This window comes from Scylla paramamosain, chromosome 19 (genome assembly GCF_035594125.1).
Source record: "Scylla paramamosain isolate STU-SP2022 chromosome 19, ASM3559412v1, whole genome shotgun sequence".
In the NCBI taxonomy this organism is placed as follows: Eukaryota; Metazoa; Arthropoda; class Malacostraca; order Decapoda; family Portunidae; genus Scylla; species Scylla paramamosain.
In genome coordinates this window covers 5,117,455-5,139,616 of record NC_087169.1, presented here as the reverse complement: position 1 = coordinate 5,139,616, position 22,162 = coordinate 5,117,455, and the positions used below count along the sequence as shown (strand labels likewise).

At 43.6% G+C, this 22,162-nt stretch overlaps 1 long non-coding RNA gene across 1 annotated transcript in view; it reads left to right on the top strand.

Annotated features, from left to right (window-relative positions):
• Window positions 1-22,162, top strand: part of LOC135110046 (uncharacterized) — a 43,900-nt gene that overhangs the window by 21,220 nt on the left and 518 nt on the right. The window lies entirely within an intron of this gene.

Below are 22,162 nucleotides of genomic sequence, written 5' to 3'. Positions count from 1 at the left end.
GAACGTTTCCCTTTGTGTCTCACAACACAAGGTGGCAGTCACAACCTGCCCTCTAAAGACAAATCTCCTCCTACACACAAAATTACGACCACCAAATAACACACACACCCTTCACTTAAGAATTTCAAAATAATAATGGCGACTCCTACACCAACCTCTGAGTCCTCATCTGGGGAGGAAACCACTAATATCCCCAAGTCGGACTGCCTTTCTGTCGACGAACCTAAGTGTCTTGACATCCCCCTCAACTTTTTCTTCATTAACTTCTGCAACATTCGCGGTCTAAGATCTAATTTTCAATCTGTAGAACACCACCTCTCCTCTTCTAAAACCTTATCTTCTTTTCCTCACTGAAACTCAGGTGTCTGAGGCAACTGAGGTCTTATCCCTCCTACATTCTCTATTCTCATTTTCGATCCAAAGCTGGATGTTGCATTTATGTGCGGAATGACTTAACCTGCTCTCGTGCCCACGGTCTTGAATCTTCCGAGTTTTCCATGATCTGGCTACGACTACAGAGTCACTCTCAAACAAAATTTATCTGTGATGTATACCTCTCACCTAACTCTTCTGACTATAAGAAATTATTTGACTACTTAACTTCCAAAGTGGAGCACATTCTGACCCTCTTCCCTTTTGCAGAGATCTCCATTCTTGGAGACTTCAATGTTCACCACTAGCTTTGGCTTTCCTCTCCCTTCACTGACCATCCTGGTGAACTAGCCTATAACTTTGCTATCTTCCATGACCTAGAGCAATTGGTGCAACACCCTACTCGTATTCCTGACCGTCTTGGAGATACGCCCAACATTCTTGACCTTTTCCTGACCTCTAATCCTTCTGCTTATGCTGTCACCCTTTCTTCTCCGTTGGGCTCCTCCGATCACAATCTCATATCTTTATCTTGTCCTATCACTCCAATCCCTCCTCAGGATCCCCCTAAGCGAAGGTGCCTCTGGCGTTTTGCCTCTGCCAGTTGGGGGGATCTGAGGAGGTATCTTGCTGTTTTTCTTTGGAATGACTACTGCTTCCGTGTCAGAAACCTTTTTTTGTGTGCTGAGCGCATAACAAAAATGATAGTGTCTGGCATGGAGGCGTACATTCCTCACTCTTTTTCTCGACCTAAACCTTCTAAACATTGGTTTAACACAACTTGTTCTCGTGCTATACATGATAGAGATGTGGCCCACAAAAGGTACTTAAGCCTTCCATCACAAAAATCTCATGCACTTTTTATTTCTCTCCGGAACCATGCTAAGACTGTTCTCCAGCTAGCCAAAACTTTTTCATTAATAGAAAGTCAAAACCTTTCAAGATCTAAATCCCCTCGTGAGCTCTGGCATCTAGCCAAAAATACCTCCAATAACTTTGCTTCTTCTTCTTTCCCTCCTTTATTTCAGCCAGAAGGCACCACTGCTATCAGATCTATTTTTAAAGGTAAACTCATCGCTCAAACCTTGCTATAAACTCTACTTTTAACGATTCTGGGCTTGTTCCTTTCTCTCCTCCACCCTCTGACTACTTCATGCTACCTATTAAAATTCTTCGCAATGATGTTTTCCATGCCCTCGCTGGCCTAAACGTTCGGAAGGCTTATGGACCTGATGGGGCCCCTCCTATTGTTGTCCAAAACTGTGCCTCTGTGCTTGCACCTTGCCTAGTCAAACTCTTTCAGCTCTGTCTGTCAACATCTACCTTTCCTTCTTGCTGGAAGTTTGCCTACGTTCAGCCCGTTCCTAAAAAGGGTGACCGTTCTAATCCATCAAATTACCGTCTTTTTGCTTTAATTTTCTGCCTCTCTAAAGTTTTTGAATCTATCCTCAACAGGAAGATTCTTAAACATCTATCATTTCACAACCTTCTATCTGATCGCCAGTATGGGTTCCGTTAAGGCCGCTCAACTGGTGATCTGGCTTTCCTTACTAAGTTTTGGTCATCCTCTTTTAGAGATTTTGGTGAAATTTTTGCTGTTGCCTTGGACATATCAAAAGCTTCTGATAGAGTCTGGCACAAAGCTTTGATTTCCAAACTACCCTCCTATGGCTTCTATCCTTCTCTCTGTAATTTCATCTCAAGTTTCCTTTCTGACCGTTCTATTGCTGCTGTGGTAAGCGGTCACTGTTCTTCTCCTAAACCTATTAACAGTGGTGTTCCTCAGGGTTCTGTCCTGTCATCCATTTTCTTCTTATTATTCATTAATAATCTAAACCGTTCATCTCACCGTTCTATTGCTGCTGTAGTAAGCGGTCACTGTTCTTCTCCTAAACCTATTAACAGTGGTGTTCCTCAGGGTTCTGTCGTGTCATCCCATTTCTTCTTATTATTCATTAATAATCTAAACCAACTTCTTTTCCTATCCACTCCTACGCTGATGATACCACCCTGCACTTTTTCACGCCTTTTCATAGACGTCCAACCCTTCAGGAAGTAAACATTTCACGCAGGGAAGCCACAGAACGCTTGACTTCTGATATTTCTAAAATTTCTGGTTGGGCCAGAGCAAACTTGGTATTGTTCAATGCCTCAAAAACTCAATTCCTCCATCTATCAACTCGACACAATCTTCCAGACAACTATCCCCTCTTGTTCAATGACACTCAACTCTCCCCCTCTTCTACACTGAACACCATCGGTCTGTTCTTTACTTATAATCTGAACTGGAAACTTTCATATCTCATCTCTAGCTAAAACAGCTTCTATGACGTTAGGAGTTCTGAGACGTCTCCGCCAGTTTTTCTCACCCCCCCCCTCCAGCTGCTAACTCTGTACAAGGGCCTTATCCGTCCATGTATTCACATGTCTTGGGGGTTCCACTCATGCTGCTCTTCTAGACAGGGTGGAATCAAAAGCTTTTCGTCTCATTAACTCCTCTCCTCTAACTGACTGTCTTCAGCTTCTCTCTCATCGCCGGAATGTTGCATCTCTTGCTGTCTTCTACCGCTATTTTCATGCTAACTGCTCTTTTGATCTTGCTAAGTGCATGCCTCTCGCGGCCTCGCTGCACAAGACTTTCTTCTTTTTCTCACCACTATTCTGTCCACCTCTCTAAGGCAAGAGTTAACCAATATTCTCAATCATTCATCCCTTTCTCTGGTAAACTCTGGAACTCCCTGCCTGCTTCTGTATTTCCACCTTCTTATGACTTGAATTCCTTCAAGACGGACGTTTCAAGACACTTATCCTTCATTTTTTGATTAACACTTTGGACACTTTTAATGGGACCGGCATTTCAGTGGGTATTTTTTTATTGGACTTTTGTTGCCCTTGGCCAGAGTCCCTCCTACATAAAACACACACACACAAAAAAAAAAAATTTTAAACCTTTGCTCAGAGCTAGTATTCAATCTAACTCGCATAACACCACCTCCTCTCAGTCCTTCTCCTTTTACCAGCTGGTAACTATGACTCCTGGAGGTCCCGGGATGCTGTTATGCCGTGACTCCCCGAGTGACGTGAAAAACCTCCTTGAGACTTAGTTACTGGGGAAGTCTGCCTCCTAGTGGTGCCCGCTGGAAACGTAGGCAGAAGCCTACCGAGGTAGGATTGGGCCTACGGCTAAAGTGCTTCCCCGCGAGATGAATGTGAGGCGGGGAGTTGGACAAATATTCCATCCTTTCTTCTCAATGAACGTTCATAGAGTAATGGGGTTCCGCCAGGCTTCGGAGCCCAGAACAGCTTCACTGATCCGGAGTCCTTCTGCTCCTTCGAGTTCTCTACCTCGTTGGGGTGGTGGGCCGTCAGGGTGATTTGCCGAGTCGGTGGGTCAAACCCACTTACCCTCGACAGCGGTAGTCACTCTGGCGTTTCCGGGATGACGGCCCGCTGGTGGAGGGGTAGCGCTCTTCCTGCCTTCAAATACCAGCGGGTTCATGGCTTTGATAATGGGGTACACGGGGTGGATGCGGTCTCAGTCCCCCCCGGGTCCGAGGGGCGGGCATAGAGCCTCTGTGTCCGTCTCGAAGACCCAGGGCGTCCTAGCAGAGCTCGTAGTCTGCGAACTGATGTTTCGTGCTGCGGCGGGCCTAGTAGCTCAGGTAGCCAACCGCCTGGCTGAGGGTGGCGTCCTCAGAACCAGAATCCTGTCGGGGGTGACCTCGGCAGGTAGGTTTCGCATCACCTGTGCTGTTGAAGACGGTAGGTGTGAGTAGTGCTGGCTCTGCCCACTACCCTGTCGTCCCCCCAAAGGGGTTATCCTGGCCGCCGGTATCGGCTGCTTGGTCACCAAGCGCCGGTAAACGGCGGTCGGACAAAGCATGACTCGATGAAGGTAGCCAGGTTTGTTTTACTTAGATCTTAGTTTTTACACCATATATCACTATTTCTCCATACATTGTCTTTCCTGTTTTTTTTTATTATTATTATTATTATTATTATTATTATTATTATTATTATTATTATTATTAATATTATTGTTATCATTATCATTATTTATTTATGTATTTATTTTATTTTTTTTTAATTAACTATGTGATCCACCGTCATATATATGTCGGCTTTTCTGTTTTCACTTTTTATTATTGTGCCTCTTATGTTTTATTATTTTCTGCTTTTATTTTTCAAAATTATATATTCTTAATATTGTATAAAATATAATTATATATTCCAGCCTGAAGATGCTTTCTGTGAATGTGAAACAGTGCAAGTATTAAAGTGCAAAGGAGAAAGAACTCTGGATGTTTTCCCTGTTCACCTCTTCACCTATATATATATATATATATATATATATATATATATATATATATATATATATATATATATATATATATATATATATATATATATATATATATATATATATATATATATATATATATATATATATATATATATATATATATATATATATATATATATATATATATTAATTTTTTTTTTAAATCTGCATATCTTAAGACTGTTCTTTTTTTTTATATCTTATCTAATTTCGTTTATGACCGCCGCTAGATTGCGATTTCAGATTTCTTAACCTTTCTTCAGTAGCGTATTGTAGCCAAGGTAGAAATGGCTGGAGTTGTTTCTTCTTCTTCTTTATTTTTTTTTTCTAGCACAATGGCTAGATAGGCAGTGTGAAGTCCTGCTAGAGTGAAGGTAAGGTACCCCTAGGTTTGTAATACCTAGGGGATTTACACGTGTAATCAGGATGTGTCCGATACACCTTCCCATGGCTGGGAAGTCTGGCTTGAAAGGAAAGTAGGAATGGCTTTGTCATCCAGGAGGTGGGTATCTGGCAACTATTTAGGTTAAGGTCTGTGTTGGGGTGATGGCCACTAGCTCGGCAGAGGTTTCCGTTGGGTTTGGGTTACTTTGAGATGGGTATGTGTCATGTCCTACATTGTTTGTAGCCGATCATTCAAGAAGGCAGTGTAGAAGAGAGTGTGGGCTGAAGATATCACTCTTCACCCTCCAGATTGAGTTCGGAAAGGCAGTGGTATCCCAGATGTATCCTGTGCATATGTGTCCTCACTTTCTTATCGATGTGGGGAGGAAGTGTAACGGGGTTGTCGGTGGTACTCGCATACCATGGGACAGTTGGAAATCCGTTGGATATGGTTTCATCGTGCTGGTCACATTTGGCCATTTTATTATTATTACTATAATTTATTTATTTTATTTATTTATTTTTTCATGCAGGCTTTTGTCATAGATGGGCTTGGCGTTAGGTTGATGTTGATGTCTGGAAGTTGGGTAGCTTCTGTTGATGCATTAGTCCTATGTTGCGAATATTGATATAGCTGAGTATCCACAACATTGTGATTATAATGCCTCATACGATGATTGTTCTTGCTAAGTGTTGTATGTGGGAAGTAATTGCAATGTTGTCGAGATGTCGAGAGGAATGGGGTTGTTTTCTGGAGTGTCATTTTGAGTAGCTTCCAATCAGTGCCCTTCGCGGGTGGACAATGCAAATGTACTCGAGGACCCCTCTGATGGTCACCAGCTCTGTCTGGAGGGTGGATACACCGGAAGATATTCTCCATCTCTACATGCATGCCTCCGTGTAAAAGGCCGCACAAGCTGCGCCACTCTTTTCGTCCAGCGAGCCTTCTTTGTAGATGGTGACGTCTTGTTTTGCAGAGTTGTTGTGTGTGGCCCATTATTTATTAATAGGCCATTGGGGTCACCCTGATACACAAGCGTAGTTGATTGGCTGGCTGCGCGCTCCTGCTAGACTATTTATGCCGCGGCTGTGATTGAGTGTTTCTTTTCATGTTTGGCAGGGCCTCAAAGTCGTTGGCTTGTATGCTGAGTTCAGAGATGAACTCAGCATCTTACATCTGTACACATGTCCATTTTTTTGATATTTTTTTCTAGGAATTGCCTTGTGATCTTGATGCTGTTACTAATGTCTTTGAGGCTCTGGGTGTTAGGCGGCATATGAAGCTTCCTGAAAGCTTCGTTTTCATCTTGTCGATGTAGAATGAAGGGAGGGTTTCATAGTTTCCTTTGTTGTAAGTGAACCTATATACGATATATGACTTTTGGAGTTGTCTCTCTTTCCATGCAAGGACTGTTTCTGAGGTGTCTGGTATTCTTATTCCTGTATATTTAGAGATCAATTTTTCTTTCCGGGTCGATGGGCTTCACGTTTCTTTTCACTCTTTGTGTGATGATCCTCTCTCAGAGAAGAAGGTACGGTAAATATGTTCCTGTCAGGTTTTCTTCCATCTTTTGAAGAACTGGAGCTATGCCTCTCATCAATGAAACACCACCCTTAATTGCTACGTCTTCTCTAAGCCAAAGAAGTTCAAGAGTAAGTGGAATGCGAGGTGCTAACTGACGAATCCGAAAAAAAAAAAAAACTGAAGAAGGGTTAGCAAACCCAAAATTTCGATCTAGCAAAAATGACTAGCTTCAGCGAAATCATAAACTAAATTACAAAAGTAAAACAAAAGTTTTAAGAAATAAAGACAATATCTTAAAAAGTTAATAAATTCTAAATTAGCCACCACATTTAACGGAACACGCACACACACACACATACATATATATATATATATATATATATATATATATATATATATATATATATATATATATATATATATATATATATATATATATATATATATATATATATATATATATACAGTAAACCATCAGTTTTGCCGTTCCTCTCCCTTCACTGCCCATCTTGGTGAACTAGCCTTCAGCTTTGCTATCCTCCACGATCTAGAGCAATTAGTGCAACACCCTACTCGCATTCCTCACCGTCTTGGATATACGCCCAAAATTTTTGACCTTTTCCTAACCTCTAATCCTATGCTCTAATCCATATGCTCTTTTCCACTGGGTTCCTCCGATCACAATATTATATCTATATCTTATCCTATTGCTCCAATCTCTCCTCAGGATCCCCCTAAGTGGAGGTGCCTATGGTGTCTTGCCTCTGCTAGTTGGGGGGACATGAGGAGATATTTTGATGATTTTCCTTGGAATGACTATTACTTCCGTGTCAGAGACCCGTTTCTATGTGCCGAGCGCATACCAGAAGCGATAGTGTCTGCCATGTAGGCGTACATTCCTAATTCTTTTTCTCGACCTAAATCTTCCAAATCTTGATTTAACACAGCCTGTTCTCGTGCTATACATGTTAGATAGGTACTTGAGCCTTCCATCACCAGAATCTTAAGCATTTTATATTTCTGCCCAGAATCATGCCAGGTGTGTTCTCCAACGAGCCAAAAACTCTTTTATTAATAGGAAATGTCAAAACTTTTCAAGATCTAGCCTCCCTTCGTAATTTCTGGCATCTAGCCAAAAACATCTCCAATAACTTTGCTTCTATTTCTTACCCTCCTTTATTTCAACCATATGGCACCACTACTACCACATCTATCTCTAAAGCTGAACTCTTCCCTCAAAGTTTTATTAAAAAACCTACCTTGGAAGATTCATGGCTTGTTTCTCCCTCTCCTCCACCCTCTGACTACTTCATGCTACCTATTAAAACTCTTCGCAATGATGTTTTCCATGCCCTCGCTGGCCTAAACCCTCGGAAGTCTTATGGATCTGATGGGGTCCCTCCTATTGTTCTCCGAAACTGCGCCTTAGTGCTTGCCTGGTCAATTTTTTCACCTGTCAACATCTACATTTCCTTCTTGCAGGATGTTTGCCTAAATACAGTCTGTTCCTAAAAAAAAAAGATAACTCCTTTAATCGCTCAAAGCATCGTGCTATTGCTTTAATTTCCTGTGTATCTATTTTTTTTTTCTTTTTTTTTCTAATTTTTCCTCAAGAGGACGATTCTTAAACATCTATCACTTCACAACCTTTTATCTGAGGGCCAGTATGGGTTCCGTCAAGGCCGTTCTACTAGTGATCTTCTGACTTTCTTTAATGAGTCTTGGTCATCCTCTTTTAGAAATTTAAGGGATTTAAGTGCTGTTGCCTTAGCTATATATAAAGCTTTTAATAAAGTCTGGAGAAAAAATTTGATTTCCAAACAACTCTTCTATGACTTCTATCCATCTCTTTGTAACTTTATCTTAAGTTTCCTTTCTGACCATTCTGTTGCTGCTGTGATAGACGGTCACTGTTCTTCTCATAAATCTATTAACAGTGGTGTTCCTCAAAGCTCTGTCCTGTTACCCACACTCTTCCTATTATTCATGAATGATCTTCTAAACCAAACTTCTTGTCCTAACCCCTCCTACGCTGATGATACCACACTGCACTTTTTTCCACGTTTCTTCATAGACGTTCAACTCTTCAGGAAGTAAACAGTTCACACAAGGAAGCCACAGAACGCCTGACTGCTTATCTCTTTAAAATGTTTGATTGGGGCAGAGCAGGCTTAGTGTTGTTCTATGCATCAAAAACTTAATTCCTCCATTTATCAACTCCACACAAACTTCCAGACAACTATCCCCTCTTCTTGAACGACACTCAACTGTCCTCTTTTTCTACACTGAACATCCTCGGTTTGTCCTTTTCTTATAATCTAAAATGGAAACTTCACGTTTCATCTCTAGCTGAAACAGCTTCTTTGAAGTTAGGTGTTTTGAGACGTCTCCGCCAAAGTTTTCCCCCCCCCCAACCGTTACTAACTCTGTACAAGGGCCCTTATCCGTCCATATATGGAGTATTCTTCACATGTCTGGGCGTGGAATCAAAAGCTTTTCGTCTCAAAAACTCCTCTCCTCTAATTAACTGTCTTTCGCCTTATTCTGATCGCTGCAATGTTGCATCTCTACCTGTCTTTTACCGCTATTTTCATGGTAACTGCTCTTTTGATATTGTTAACTGCATGCCTTCCACTCCTCCCGCGAACTCGTTGCACAAAGAGGAGGCAGTTTACACCTGCCGAAACGATAATTACTCCCAGTGAGGTCTAAAGCACTGTTCAGGGGGTGCTGTGAACTTATCAGCTGTGACCTCACAGCTGTGACCAGCTGTGACCTCACTGAACGTTTCCCTTTGTGTCTCACAACACAAAGGGGCAGTCACAGCCTGCCCTCTAAAGACAACTCTCTTTCTCCTCACAAAACTACAAGCACCTAATAACACACACACCCTTCACCCAAAAATTTTAAAATCATCATGGCGACTCCTACACCAGCCTCGGAATCCCCATCTGGGGAGGGGACCATAAATGTCCCCAGGTCGGACTGCCTTTCTGTCGACGACCCTAAGTGTCTTGACACCCCCCTCAACTTTTTCTTCATTAACTTCTGCAACATTCGCTGTCTAAGATCTAATTTTCAATCTGTAGAACACCACCTCTCCTCTTCTAAACCTCATCTTCTTTTCCTCACTGAAACTCAGGTGTCTGAGGCAACTGACAGTAGCCCCTTTTCTGTTCCCTCCTACTTTCTCTATCCTCATTTTCGATCCAAAGCTGGATGCTGCGTTTATGTGTGCAATGACTTAACTTGCTCTCGTGCCCACGCTCTTGAATCTTCCGAGTTTCCCACCATCTGGCTACGACTACAGAGTCACTCTCATACTAAATTTATCTGTGCTGTATACCTCTCTCCTAACTCCTCTGACTATAAGAAATTCTTTGACTACTTAACTTCCAAAGTGGAGCACATTCTGACCCTCTTACCTTTTGCAGAGATTTCCATTCTTGGAGACTTCAATGTTCACCACCAGGTTTGGCTTTCCTCTCCCTTCACTGACCATCCTGGTGAACTAGCCTACAACTTTGCTATCCTCCAGGACCTAGAGCAATTGGTGCAACACCCTACTCGTATTCCTGACCGTCTTGGAGATACGCCCAACATTCTTGACCTTTTCTTGACCTCTAATCCTTCTGCTTATGCTGTCATCCTTTCTTCTCCGTTGGGCTCCTCCGATCACAATCTAATATCTTTATCTTGTCCTATCACTCCAATCCCTCCTCAGGATCCCCCTAAGCGAAGGTGCCTCTGGCGTTTTGCCTCTGCTAGTTGGGGGGACCTGAGGAGGTATTTTGCTGATTTTCCTTGGAATGACTACTACTTCCGTGTCAGAGACCCGTGTTTGTGTGCTGAGCGCATAACAGAGGTGATAGTGTCTGGCATGGAGGCATACATTCCTCACTCTTTTTCTCGTCCTAAACCTTCTAAACCTTGGTTTAACACAGATTGTTCTCGTGCTATACATGATAGAGAGGTGGCCCACAAAAGGTACTTAAGCTTTCCATCACCAGAATCTCATGCACTTTATATTTCTGCCCGGAACCATGCCAAGTCTATTCTCCAACTAGCCAAAAACTCCTTCATTAACAGAAATTGTCAAAACCTTTCAAGATCTAACTCCCCTCGTGATTTCTGGCATCTGGCCAAAAATATCTCCAATAACTTTGATTCTTCTTCTTTCCCTCCTCTACTTCAACCAGATGGCACCACTGCTATCACATCTATTTCTAAAGCTGAACTCTTTGCTGAAACCTTTGCTAAAAACTCTACCTTGGACGATTCTGGGCTTGTTCCTCCCTCTCCTCCACCCTCTGACTACTTCATGCCACCTATTAAAATTCTTTGCAATGATGTTTTCCATGCCCTCGCTGGCCTAAACCCTCGGAAGGCTTATGGACCTGATGGGGTCCCTCCTATTGTTCTCCGAAACTGTGCCTCCGTGCTTGCACCTTGCCTAGTCATACTCTTTCAGCTCTCTCTGTCAACATCTACCTTTCCTTCTTGCTGGAAGTTTGCCTACATTCAACCTGTTCCTAAAAAGGGTGACCGCTCTAATCCCTCAAACTACCGTCCTATTGCTTTAATTTCCTGCTTATCTAAAGTTTTTTAATCTATCCTCAACAGGAAGATTCTTAAACATCTATCACTTCACAACCTTCTATCTGATCGCCAGTATGGGTTCCGTCAAGGCCGCTCTACTGGTGATCTTCGGGCTTTCCTTACTGAGTCTTGGTCATCCTCTTTTAGAGATTTTGGTGAAACTTTTGCTGTTGCCTTGGATATATCAAAAGCCTTTGATAGAGTCTGGCATAAAGCTTTTATTTCCAAACTACCCTTCTACGGTTTCTATCCTTCTCTCTGTAACTTCATCTCAAGTTTCCTTTCTGACCGTTCTATTGCTGGTATACGGTCACTGTTCTTCTCCTAAATCTATTAACAGTGGTGTTCCTCAGGGTTCTGTTCTGTCCCCCACTCTCTTCTTATTATTCATTAATGATCTTCTAAACCAAACTTCTTGTCCTATCCACTCCTACGCTGATGATACCACCCTGCACTTTTCCACGTCTTTTCATAGACGTCCAACCATTCAGGAGGTAAACATATCACGCAGGGAAGCCACAGAACGCCTGACTTCTGATCATTCTAAAATTTCTGATTGGGGCAGAGCAAACTTGGTATTGTTCAATGCCTCAAAAACTCAATTCCTCCATCTATCAACTCGACACAACCTTCCAGACAACTATCCCCTCTTCTTCAATGACACTCAACTGCCCCCCTCTTCTACACTGAACATCCTCGGTCTGTCCTTTACTTATAATCTGAACTGGAAACTTCACATCTCATCTCTAACTAAAACAGCTTCTATGAAGTTAGGATTTCTGAGACGTCTCCGCCAGTTTTTTCTCACTCCCCCCTAGCTGCTAACTCTGTACAAGGGCCTTATCCGTCCATGTATGGAGTATGCTTCACATGTCTGGGGGGGTTCCACTCATACTGCTCTTCTAGACATGGTGGAATCAAAAGCTTTTCGTCTCATCAACTCCTCTCCTCTAACTGACTGTCTTCAGCCTCTCTCTCACCGCCGCAATGTTGCATATCTAGCTGTCTTCTACCGCTATTTTCATGCTAACTGCTCTTCTGATCTTGCTAACTGCATGCCTCCCCTCCTTCCGCGGCCTCGCTGTACAAGACTTTCTTCTTTCTCTCACCCCTATTCTGTCCACCTCTAACGCAAGAGTTAACCAGTATTCTCAATCATTCATCCCTTTCTCTGGTAAACTCTGGAACTCCCTGCCTGCTTCTTTATTTCCACCTTCCTACGACTTGAATTCCTTCAAGAGGGAGGTTTCAAGACACTTATCCACCAATTTTTGACCACTGCTTTGACTCTTTTATGGGACTGGCATTTCAGTGGGCATTTTTTTTATTAGATTTTTGTTGCCCATGGCCAGTATCTTTTCTACATAAAAAAAAAAAGACTTTCTTCTTCCTCACACCCCTATTTTGTCCACCTCTCTAATGCAAGAATTAACCAGTGTTGTCAATCATTCACCCCTTTCTCTAGTAAACTCTGGAATCCCCTGCCTGTGATTGCATTTACACCTTCTTATGCCTTGAATTCCTTGAAGAGGGAGTTTTCAATACACTTATCCTTCAATTTTTGAATACCACTTCGGACCCTATTCTGGACCGGCATCTCAGTGGTTTTTTTTTTTCTTTTTTTTTTTCTTTTTTTTTTGTTGGCCGGTGTCCCTTCTACATAAAAAAAAAAAAATAATAATAATATTAATAATAATTATATCGAACTAATTGGGGGAAACCCACTGACGATAAAGGCGAAAATCCGAAAAATAGCGGGGGTTCGACTCCCTCCTCATACACCGAAATTCACTTGGTACATGAGAGAGAAGTTACATAAAAATGATATAAAAGTTATATAAAAAATAAAATTAAACAAAAATTAAATAAAAAAAAAATATGTATATAAAAATGAACCTCAAATAATATAACTTTCGGCTAGTCACGCATTGGATATAAACTACAGTAGCACATACTTTATTTTAGTATAAAGAACAAATATTATGGAAAAATGTTTTTATTGTGCTTTGGTAAACAAGAATACATTACAAACAAACAAACTAGTAAACTAAATTGCATACATAATACGCATACGTACATACATACATACATACATATGAGTGCAACAATCTTTCACTTCAACTGCAACTGGGAATCTGAGGCAAAAGAATTGTGACAGTGTGGGTGCGGTCTGTGCTCACAGCCAACCACCACCCACACTCTCCCTCCCACCACCACTCACCCACCGCCGCCGCCGCTGATCGAACGTTTCGCCTTATTTACTGACCTTTATTTGATAAATCAGATAGATGGTTGGTAGATCATACTTTGTTTGATAAATGCAAAATTCGCTGTAACGGAGTTCGATATAGTGAGGGTTTACAGTATATAGTTAGAACCAGGTTACAACCACTCTCACAGCTGCCACTGACTCAGGTGGGGCCATCCTTAGGCTACCTCCTACATAGCCTTGTCAGGGCGCGAATACAACGAAACCAACCACCTACCGGTTGCCAATGTCTGTCAATCCTCTCAGGTAGCCATTGTTTAACTCACCTACAAGGAAGGGAGTAAAATTATCGCCAACTTAATTCCCTAAGCTGAAAAAAATAATGATAATAAGAAATAATAATAATAATAATAATAATAATAATAATAATAATAATAATAATAATGAGGTACGTGCCTGGGAGCACATATAGTTTAGACAACACACCCCCTAGGGTGAGGATGGACAACCACCCACTGTCCAACAGAAATATTACACACTGGCCAGGCAACAGCATATAGATACCCACCACCTAAAAGTCTGGTAGAAATGAAGAAAGAAAGTAGGCAGCTGTAGCCTAGCAGAAATATACAATCCTCTGGTCTGCCCCACTCACATTTATGGACCACAAAGAACAGCAGCATTTAACAAATACACAACACACAACCGTACGCTGCAGTGTGCTGGTGTGGGAAACACATACCCACACCCTTGCCCTCCACATTCCATGGTGTACCTTTCCCCTTGGGACTTGACGGCCCTTTCTAACCTCGCTTTTGTCCTAGACCTGACTGAGCTTCTGGCCGCCCTCCTATCACCACGCGGGAGTAAGGTCAACCCTCAACCTTTTGTCTCCGCGGTGTTCCGACCTGCTTCCAGGACCTCGCGAGCCCTTTACCTGTTTGGCTGTGTGACCTCCCTTCACCTCACCAGTCCCAGCCTGACCTAAGCCGGCAAGTCCAGCAATCACCCCATCATGATTAGTACTTGTCCTCCCAGTCTTGCTGGCGAACGTGGGTAGTCCTTGTTCGCCAGGCCTCGTTGGCGGACATGTGGCCAGCTGGCAGCTCATCACTTGTTATTGTACAGTTTTATAATATCAATATACGGTTGCTGATATTTACCACCGCGCTTCCTTGGCCATCACCACCTCTACAGAAGTACTAGGAGAAGAAGCTTATATATATTTTTTAGTACACCAGTATATATTTCTGCAAAAATATAGGCAAAACTTTAACGGAGTGCCGGACAACACAGGACTGTTACTCTGTTCCACAGGCTTAACAGGAAACTGAGCGGGAAACGCTGTCTCGCACAATATCTGGCTTCTTCCAGATCCAGGCCTCCCATAGGGCGTTACACAATAATCACACCCGTAGATATACAAATAATATGCCTTCCCTATCCACGCCTTAACACGCCTCTCTAAGCACATCAGGTCAGTTTCCGATCTTCTCTGCTACTGATCTCGTGCGTAGGAAATGTCATTGGCTTCCCCTGGCACATGACGAGGGGCAGAGAAGGAAGGAGGGGAGGGGGAAGTAGAGCTAGGGTTGAATTGTATCCCGCACTCTGCCCTCTCGCACACTGAATCTAACTCTAAACGGAACATTACGTTTAAAAAATTATTACACACACATTAGAGGGGTTGGGTGAAAACTGGATGCACAGTTGGGGAGGACAACTCTTCATTCTTTCTTCTATTAATTTCAACTCTCAAGAAAGAATGAAAGTAGGGAAAATCAAATGGGGAAGATCAATTTCTAATATATTTAGAGTATTTCTAATAAACAGCGACTATAACCCATCAGCTACATATCCCTTGCTTCTCTCTCTCTCTCTCTCTCTCTCTCTCTCTCTCTCTCTCTCTCTCTCTCTCTCTCTCTCTCTCTCTCTCTCTCTCTCTCTCTCTATCTCTCTCTCTCTCTCTCTCTCTCTCTCTCTCTCTCTCTCTCTCTCTGTCTCTCTCTCTCTGTCTCTCTCTCTCTCTCTCTCTCTCTCTCTCTCTCTCTCTCTCTCTCTCTCTCTCTCTCTCTCTCTCTCACTCTCTCTCTCTCTCTCTCTCTCTCTCTCTCTCTCTCTCTCTCTCTCTCTCTCTCTCTCTCTCTCTCTCTCTCTCTCTCTCTCTCTCTCTCTCTCTCTCTCTCTCTCTCTCTCTCTCTCTCTCTCTCTCTCTCTCTCTCTCTCTCTCTCTCTCTCTCTCTCTCTTATGAATGCATTCAAAAATACATTGCTATTTACAAAGTAGGAAGAGATTTTCCAGGTTAAAGGAGGTAGTGTGAGTATCCCTATCTTAAAACCTAATCTTGATATGTACACTATATAGACAATTCACCATCACTCGTGTCACTATCACCTAACACTCTGAGTGAAATATGCGTCAGCACTTTAAATTTCTGAGCCCCACACACATCAACATTCAGTTCGTCCAGGCACATATGTGAGGCTAGAAAACTGTTTCACCACTTCACGTAGGTTTTATATGAACTGTCTTTGGTGACGGGACGTGTGTGAGCGCAGTGTGGCCAGGGCAGCTGGGGATGCTACTTTGCGAGGTGGCTGCTGGAGTGGCTGCAATTGAGACACTTTTTTCTGTGTCACCTTTTAAATGTTGGTCAGGCCTGCCACGTCCAGGCGGTGCTGCAAGCTGTCCAGGCTGGTCCGTTGGTCAGGGTGGCCATCCCTGATGATTATCTCTGCCCTCCGCTGGACCTTGTCATGCAACGCGAGATGTGAGGGGGCTGCACCTCCCCAGGCAAGATAAGAGTACTCCAGCGAGGAGCGGACTTGGGCATTGCACAGCAGCGGTTGGCCCCTGCTGTCATGGAAGCCAGGATATTCTCCTGAGGGAGGCAAATTTTCCTGCCGCAGTTCTGGTGAGCTGAGTAATGTGCGGCCTGAAGGTTAGCTTATTGTCACAAGTGACCCCATGATCTTCATCCCTTGTTGTGGTGCCAGCGTCGTCTCTTTGAAGAAAAGACGAATCTCACTGCTTCTGGACATTACAATTATCTGTCTTAGCGGTAAACCTCACCTGCAATCTATCTCTCCATTTCTCGATGCGGCGGAGGATGGAGTTAACATGGCGGGACGTCGTGGAAACCTCCTCCCTAGGGCTAAAGGCCAATCAGTGATATAGTAATGTCATCAATATACGCCCTGGCGCTGGGGATGAGGCACAGCAGGTCGTTAATATAAATGTTCCACAGCAGCGGCCCCAACCCGCTGGCCCCGTCCACACCCGTTGCGAGCAGCCTCTCCAGCAGAACACCGTGCCACACACGGTAGAAGGAACCGGCGATGTCCAGCGCCATATCAGCCGTTGGTCTCCCTTTGTCCAGGTCGTTGCTCCACTCGCTAGTCAGAAGCAAGTTGAGGTCTCTTTCCTGAACCCAAACTGTCTGGCGCTATTAAAGTGTTGGGTGTCCAGGTGGGCGGTGAGGCGTTGTGCAATGATGCCCTCCAGTATCTTACCTACCACAGACAGTAGGGAGATTAGGGGTTAGTTTGCCGCCTCAGAACTGCTGCCCTTCTTATGCACAGGGACGCCGAGATTGCCCTTCCACAATCGTGGCTACGTGTTGTGCCGCACGATAGCCTTTAATATCTTGGTGAGGGGGCGAACCAGCTCTCCAGAACAGCGCCACAGAACAGCGTTCTAGGCCATTCCAGACTCACCCCATCAAGCCCAGCCGCTTTTGTCTCCTATAGTGTAGAGAGGGCAGTTCGCATTTCTGCCTCATTCATGGTGAGCGAGGTCAGCCAGACCCCACTCACCACAAGGAGTGAAGGGGTAGGCCTGGAGGGGTCAGGAACAGTAATTTTTTTTTCACGAAACCTCTCTGGCTAGCAGGTTGAAGTGACACTGTGCTGCTGTTCTCCCTCAGGAAGGAAGCAATGATGGGCTCACTCGTCTCCCCTTGGCTGTCCTTGACAAGGCCCCAGCACTGCTTAGAGCCGACTTGCTCGTCACTCAGATTTCTTTTTTGATCTTCCATCCATTGGTTCTGGACCCAGACCTGAGTGGTTTCCATGCTGGCGGCTGCTAATCTGTGACGCTCCCTGTTACGCCTCGTAAGGTGGAGCTTATAGGCGCGCCATGCCCGGAATTTTTTTGTCTGAGGCGGACCGACACTGAGGCCCGAACCATGGTTGGTCAGAAGCCCTGGTTCTGTGTTACCTGTGCTTCCAACAACGCCTCAGTGAAGTGCTCTACCTGCTGGTCGACATGTCATTGCAACAGGCACTCCCATTTCAGTCGTGACAAATAACGGCGAAAACCTGCCTAATCGACCTTCTCCTACTGCCATAGGGTGCGCGTGGCGCGTGGCGTGGCGGTATCCTGATGAAGACCACTTCGTGGTCTGAGCTGCCAACGGGACCCAATGACGAGGCGTGCAACTCGATGAGGGAAAGTCCGTCAATATGTGGTTAAGAGAGGAGCCAGATCAATGGGTTGGGAAGGTGACGTGGTTGTGCAGGTCGAACATTGCCAGCAGGGAGTTGAATTCGTTTCTTGTCCCTGGAGGATTCAGGTCGCCAAGAATGATTATGTTCTAACACCGATAGACCGTCATTAAATGATCAAGGTTGCCTGCGATGAAGTCCGCCAGTGCAGTTCCCTGCGAGGGAGCCTGTAACAGCCTATGCACAAGGTTCCTCGGCCACCGTTACTTACTATTTCAAACATAATTTCAAGACCTGCAGGAATATGAGTATCTAGCACCACATCATATAGGGAGGACTTGTTGAAAAGCGCGATCTCTGTCCCAGTGTGGAGCAATTCTTCCTGACCCAGGTAGAGTAATCCTTTATGCAGGCATAATTTGCAGACACACTGCTGTCCAAGAAAGTCTCAGACACAAATACCATATCAGCGTCCTCTGCACGGACAAATCTGTGCGTGAGCTCCCCCACCTTTGTGTGGAAGCCCCCCTCGTTAACTGACACTATGCGGATCTCCCTCTCACCGCAACCGTGCCGTCTCCTGCTTGTGCTGGAAAAATCTCCTTAACTCTCTCTCTCTCTCTCTCTCTCTCTCTCTCTCTCTCTCTCTCTCTCTCTCTCTCTCTCTCTCTCTCTCTCTCTCATTTTTTTTTATCTTTCTCTTTCCCACTTATATGTTCTCCATCTCGCTGTACATAATATATATATATATATATATATATATATATATATATATATATATATATATATATATATATATATATATATATATATATATATATATATATATATATATATATATTGTTCAAACCAGGTTCAATCCCCTCCACAGCTGCCACTACACACAGATCAGCTAGGCTAGCTCCTCCTAGCCTAATGCGGGTATAAACACGATGATTCCAGACAACTGCTGGTCGTCATCAACTATACAACCTCAATTTAGTCACCACTCTGTTTAACCCTCCCACGGAGAAGGGAATATAACAAACGTCAACTTAAGTCTCCCAAAATGAAAAGAACTGATGAGTCATGAGCTAGGGAACACAAAAAGTAGAGACAACACATATCAAGGTATAATACTGGACACTGGACAATCGCCCACAGTAACGGTCCGCCCAAGTCCAACAAAGTGTTGTACACTCTGATCAGGCAACAATATATTTACGATCTTCCAAAAGACAAATTTTCACCTACTATAAAATTGGTGGGAATCCGGGAAGAAAGTAGATAGCTGTAGCTATCCTCTGGTCTGTCTCACTCACAGTTTTGGTCACAGAGACAAGTAGCATTTAACAGAAACAGACACACAATGACTCACAACAATATAATGCACTTAGAAAGGTGAAGAGGGCAAGAGCTCACTCAAGTTGAAGTGTTCTGTACAAATACGGTGGACAGTTACACCAGACAAACTGCATATTTTTTTTTATTTTTTCTATGTAGGAAGGACACTGGCCAAGGGCAACAAAAATCCAATAAAAGAATATGCTTACTAAAATACCAGTCCCATAAAAGGGTCAAAGCAGTGGTCAAAAATTGATGAATAAGTGTCTTGAAACCTCCCTCTTGAAGAAATTCAAGTCATAGGAAGTGGAAATACAGAAGCAGGTATGAGTTCCAGAGTTTACCAGAGAAAGGGATGAATGATTGAGAATACTGGTTAACTCTTGCGTTAGAGAGGTGGACAGAATAGGGGTGAGAGATAGAAGAAAGTCTTGTGCAGCGAGGCTCCGGAAGGAGAGGAGGCATGCAGTTAGCAAGATCAGAAGAGCAGTTAGCACGAAAATAGCGGTAAAAGACAGCTAGATATGCAACATTGCGGCGGTGAGAGAGAGGCTGAAGACAGTTAGAGGAGAGGAGTCGATGAGACGAAAAGCTTACTCCATACATGGACGGATAAGGCCCTTGTACAGAGTTAGCAGCTGGGGGGGTGTGAGAAAAACTGGCAGAAACGTCTCAGAACGCTAACTTCATACAAGCTGTTTTAGCTAGAGATGAAATGTGAAGTTTCCAGTTCAGATTATAAGTAAAGGACAGACCGAGGATGTTCAGTGTAGAAGAGCGGGACAGTTGAGTGTCATTGAAGAAGAGGGGATAGTTGTCTGGAAGAATGTGTCGAGTTCATAGATGGAGGAATTGAGTTTTTGAGGCATTGAACAATACCAAGTTTGCTCTGCCCCAATCAGAAATTTTAGAAAGATCAGAAGTCAGGCGTTCTGTGGCTTCCCTGCGTGATATGTTTATCTCCTGAAAGGTTGGACGTCTATGAAAAGACGTGTAAAAGTGCAGGGTGGTATCATCAGCATAGGAGTGGAAAGGACAAGTAATTTGGTTTAGAAGATCATTAATGAATAATAAGAAGAGAGTGGGTGACAGGACAGAACCCTGAGGAACACCACTGTTAATAGATTTAGGAGAAGAACAGTGACCGTCTACCACAGCAGCAACAGAACAGTCAGAAAGGAAACTTGAGATGAAGTTACAGAGAGAAGGATAGAAACCGTAGGAGGGTAGTTTGGAAATCAGAGCTTTGTGCCAGACTCTATGAAAAGCTTTTGATATGTCCAAGGTAACAGCAAAAGTTTCACAAAAATCTCTAAAAGACGATGACCAAGACTCAGTAAAGGAAAGCCCGAAGATCACCAGTAGAGCGGCCTTGACGGAACCCATACTGGCGATCAGATAGAAGGTTGTGAAGTGATAGATGTTTAAGAATCTTCCTGTTGAGGATAGAGTCAAAAACTTTAGATAGGCAGGATATTAAAGCAATAGGACGGTAGTTTGAGGGATTAGAACGGTCACTCTTTTTAGGAACAGGTTGAATGTAGGCAAACTTCCAGCAAGATGGAAAGGTAGATGTTGACAGACAGAGCTGAAAGAGTTTGAATAGGCAAGGTGCATGCACGGAGGCACAGTTTTGGAGAACAATAGGAGGGACCCCATCAGGTCCATAAGCCTTCCGAGGGTTTAGGCCAGCGAGGGCATGGAATTGCGAAGAATTTTAATACGTGGCATGAAGTAGTCAGAGGGTGGAGGAGAGGGCGGAACAACCCCAGAATCGTCCAAGGTAGAGTTTTTAGCAAAGGTTTGAGCGAAGAGTTCAGCTTTAGAAATAGATGTGATAGCAGTGGTGCCATCTGGTTGAAATAGAGGAGGTAAAGAAGAAGAATCACTTAAGCATCACTTAAGTTACGGCCCGTCAAGAGCCGCAGCAGCCCTGCGCTGACGACAGCCCGACCTCGGGGCACGCACGGTCGAGGCAGTATGGACACGCCAACACTACCCACGGTCGGCGACCTTCCCCGAGGCGGGGACAAAAACAGCGTGGATGCATTTGCTCCGCACATGCATCCACGCACTCACTCCATCACCAATTCACACCAAGATTCTTCCCTGAGAAACGCCTCCCCTCCCTTCTACCTCACGACCTAAGGCGCTCTGCCTTCCCCTCCTTGGAATGTGTTGTTGACCACTCATGCTCCCCTCGTTTCAACATATTTCCACCTCAATTATACTTCCTCCCTTATACATACAAAGATATAGAGAACTTAAATTATGAAGAAAATAATTCTACAAGATATAAAATGAGTAAATAAGCCTTACACTACTTATAACCAATAATAAGGATAATGTCCGAAAGGCAGGTAACCAGAAAAAGGGGGACACTAAGAAAACGTGATCCCATTCAAGGTAAACTCGGCCAATAGGATGACAGTGTGTTGGAGAAATAGTTAGTGATGGCTAGTGATTTTTTTTTTTTTTATGCAGAAGGGACACTGGCCAAGGGCATCAGAAATCAAGTAAAAAAAAAAAAAAAAGCCCACTGAAATGCCAGTCCCATAAAAGGGTCAAAGCAGTAGTCAAAACATGATAGATAAGTGTCTTGAAACCTCCCTCTTGAAGGAATTCAAGTCATAGGAAGGTGGAAATACAGATGCAGGCAGGGAGTTCCAGAGTTTACCAGAGAAAGGATTAAATGATTGTGACTACTGGTTAACTCTTGCGTTAGAAAGGTGGACAGAATAGGGATGAGAGACAGAAGAAAGTCTTGTGCAGCGAGGGCGCGGGAGGAAGGGAGGCATGCAGTTAGTAAGATCAGAAGAGTAGTTAGCATGAATATAACGATAGAAGACAGCTAGACATGCAACATTGCGGCGGTGAGAGAGAGCCTGAAGACAGTCAGTTAGAGGAGAGGAGTTGATGAGACGAAAAGCTTTTCATTCTACCCTGTCTAGAAAAGCAGTAT